The 3931-nt window shown below is 38.2% G+C and overlaps 1 pseudogene; it reads right to left on the bottom strand.

Annotated features, from left to right (window-relative positions):
• Positions 1-2261: 2261 nt before the first annotated feature.
• Positions 2262-2673, bottom strand: LOC102908577 (large ribosomal subunit protein uL14 pseudogene; annotated as a pseudogene).
• Between the last annotated feature and the right edge of the window lie 1258 nt (positions 2674-3931).

The following is a 3931-nucleotide window of genomic DNA, read 5'->3' as shown; positions in this document are numbered from 1 at the left end:
TATGACAACAGAATTCTAAGGCATCTCTGAGTTTACATTCCACCAACCAAAATGGCCACCTCATCTGCATACAAGTACTACAATGTCTAGAGCATAGATATTAAAAAACATAAATTGATATAAATTTAAAGATGAAATTAAAAATCCAAAATAAATCAGATTATTAAAATTCAAAACATAGTATGAGAAAGGGGATGACAAAGAAACCATTTAGAGGCATTAAATTAATTGACAGATGTGAAAGTTACTGAAAATTAGACCACTATAATTCCAATTGGAAAAAAATGAAGATTCAAGAAGATGTAACTGATATTCCTCCTACCTACTGGAATATCTACTGGAATACTAATAGAGGAATGATAAAACTCTAATAAAATTTCCTAAATTTGTGGATGAAGCTAAAACTTAAACAAAACTGAGAAAGGTAACATACCTAACCTAACTACTTGCTGCTTCATGGATGATGTAAGTCTAAGGGATGCTGGTGGCAGTATTCCTGCCTGGAATCACAGAGCTCTGCCTCACGGTGCAAGCTCCTGAACAGCTGCTACTCCTGCATGGTAAGTGAGCTGATCTTCAGGCACATTGCATCCTTGCCACACTACCTCCACAGAAAACACCTGGGCATCTGTAAGGAGCTGGATGGGAAGCTACTACATTGCTCTGACAGTGGCAGAATTCTTTATAAGGCATACCATTTTATCTTTAGACTCCCCTACTGAAGAAACCTGTGATGTGTCCCCAACACATGATAACATCAGAGTTGTGCATGAACTGGGAGCTGTTTCTGATGATCAAGGTCACATTCTTCATAGTATTGGATCCTTTTGTTGTTTTCATTTTCAGTCACGGAGGCTATTTAGTACATGTGCATTTTCAATGCCTCTACCCATAAAGATGAGCAGATATCACTTGAGGAATTAGAAACCCCAGAGACAAATGTGAGTGGTGAACTGGAATAGATGTATTTTGTTGTAATACATATCCTGCTGGATGTTCTGCATTCTAGGAAAATTTAATATCATGAGTTGTTAACCCAAGAGCTAGGTTCTAATGACATAGTAAAGATTGGCACTGAGGACGTAGTTGGAAAAACAAATCAAGAAATAATAAGAGAAGACCCAGAAATACAGTTGTCAGTTGATAGTGTGACAAATTTTGCAGAGGTCACCTCAAAGGAAGGGGTAAGTTATAGACTAGTAATAGTATGAATGACCTGGGAGGGGAGAGGTGGAAGACCAAGACCTTATTTTCCAAATTAGTCACTCTGGTGGCTAAAATTATTATCTCCTTGGGTGTGGAGGCAGTTAGGAGGCTGATCCTACTTCAGTTCCAGAATCACCTAAGACAAAGCCATTGTCTTAATCATTTGCTAAAATATTTATGCAGAGTAAATGAATGAATGATTTGTATTGTGTGAAATATTTGTGTGTAGCAGAATTTCACTTACTTAATTAGGCATTGATCGTGAGTTACTACCAATAACAAAACTAACTATAACTTAAAAGAAACTAGGCAATATCAGTATTATTAACATGTTATTTGATTGTATACAGCATAGAATAGTAGCAACTCTAAAACAAATTGAAATAAAGATGAATGTATAATGCCTAGTTAAAGCAAGTTTGTAGAGACTAAGTTGACAAAATATTTTTTATTAATTAAGAATTTCATAAGTGAACATAATGTGTTGTGCACACTACACCCCTTAATTTTCTCTCCTCTAATTCCTCCCTGTTTTTACCATCACTATGACTTCACAATATTATGTTTTTTTCTTTTTTTAATTTGTCTCTTTTTCGAAACCTACAATCTCCATTTAATGTAGCCAATGTGTGCATAGGTAGCCTCTTATGGGATACATTCCTGAAGAAAACTGAATTTCTTTCCCAACAGCCATCAATTGCCAACAACTCTTCAGCTAGGGTCGAGATTTTCTGATGTTTATCCCTTTTATGCTGAGATTTTTGTATGGTATCAATGTTTTATTTTTCCCTTAAATGTTTTTTTTTTCCATCCAGTATATTTTGATTTTTTTTGAGCAAAGACTTTTTTTTTTTTTTTTTTGGTTTTTCGAGACAGGGTTTCTCCATGTAGCTTTGCGCCTCTCCTGGAACTCACTTGGTAGCCCAGGCTGGCCTCGAACTCACAGAGATCCGCCTGGCTCTGCCTCCCAAGTGCTGGGATTAAAGGCGTGCGCCACCACCGCCCAGCCAAGCAAAGACTTTTTAATGAATATATTTTACAAATACACTGAAGAATCATGCAATCCTGCTTGCATTGGACGTAATCCTGGTCTGCAAGTCTGCACATTGCTTTGCAACTGGACCTGTGATAGCCGAATCTTTTATCTTGCCTTTATTGTTTACTACGACTCCTCCATTGTCTTCAAAATAAAGAAACACCCCATCTTTTCTTTGATATGACTTTCATTGTCGAATTACCACTGCTACATGGACCGTTTTTTCTTAGTTCTGCTTTGCCTTTCTTAACCGTGGCCATCACCATGTTACTCACACCTGTAGCAGGAAGTCCCTTGATTCCCTTAACAGAGATGATATACAAATTTTTGGCTCCTGTATTGTCAGCACAGCTGATCACAGCTCCTACTGGAAGACCCAAGGGAATCTGGAATTTCGCTCTGGAGGACCCACCACGTCTTCGCTTCAACATCTTGAATGCCCAGTAATGACTTTTTTCATCTCTTGCAATTCCTCTCAGATGTTAACCCACCCAACTTTACATTCTCTCTCTTCTCTTTAAAAATACAAAAATGAAACTCAAAACAATAAAAAGTTAAGAAAAAATGAATTAAAACTAAACAAAAAGCTCAGACTATATATATCATACAGTCACACACACACACACACACACACATAAAATCCTGGAGTTGTTTTGTGCTGGAACCTGTGCATGGAACCTGTCATGGAATGTGGTTGATAAAACCAGGGACACTTCATTGGAGAAAATTGATTCTCCCTCTGCCAGCAGGTATCAATTTCAAATAGCATCTCAGAGGTGGGTCCTCATGTCTTTTCTTTCTCAGTGCTAGGACAATGTGGATTGAATCCATGCAAGTCTTGTGCTTGCAACCACAGTCTATTTGAGTTCAAACATGCATAAGTCCTAGAGTGTCTGGAAGAAACTGTTGCTTTGAAGTCATCCATTCCTTTTATCTCTTAAGAACTTTGCACTCTTTCTTCCTTGTAGAACACTTAGCCTTGAAGGAAGGAGTTTGATAAAGATATCCCCTTTAGGACTGAGTACTCTAAAGTGTCTCACTCTCTAAATGTTGTCCATTTGTGAGTCTTTTTGTTAATTCCCATCTACTGCAAAAAGCTTCTCTGTTGAGAGTTGAGTGAGGCATTGAACTATGGGTATAGCAATATATCGTTAGAAATCATTTTTTGCAAGATTTTACTTTATTTAATTACAGTATTTGAATTGACTAAGACACTTCTGTTGAATTCATTGTATAATCTAGGTGCTTAAAACTTCTTTTGCCTTAATTTTGAATATGTAACATAAAGAATTTTCACACATAACCAATTTGTAATTCCATAGGTTTCACACAAATTTGAAAGGTATCGTTTCCTCAAATATGTTAATGTATTCACAATTTTTTTAAGTAAATTTATTTTACAACATCATTTAGTTCAACATAATAGCCACAGATTCCCCTGTTCTCCCCCTCTCGCCCCCCCTCCCCCTAGCCCATCCCCCCCTTCCCACCTCCTCCAGATCAAGGTCTCCCCCAAGGACCGGGGTCGACCTGGTAGAGTCAGTTCAGGCAGGTCCAGTCCCCCGCTCCCAGACCGAGCCAAGCGTCCCTGCATAGGTCCCAGGATTCAAAGAGCCAACTCATGCAACTAGCCCAGGACCCGGCACCAACACACAGCTGCCTCCCAAACAGATCAAGCCAAATGACTGT

Source organism: Peromyscus maniculatus, chromosome X (assembly GCF_049852395.1).
Source record: "Peromyscus maniculatus bairdii isolate BWxNUB_F1_BW_parent chromosome X, HU_Pman_BW_mat_3.1, whole genome shotgun sequence".
NCBI lineage: Eukaryota > Metazoa > Chordata > Mammalia > Rodentia > Cricetidae > Peromyscus > Peromyscus maniculatus.
Note: the sequence above shows the minus strand (reverse complement) of the source record. Positions and strands in the feature narration are given on the sequence as shown.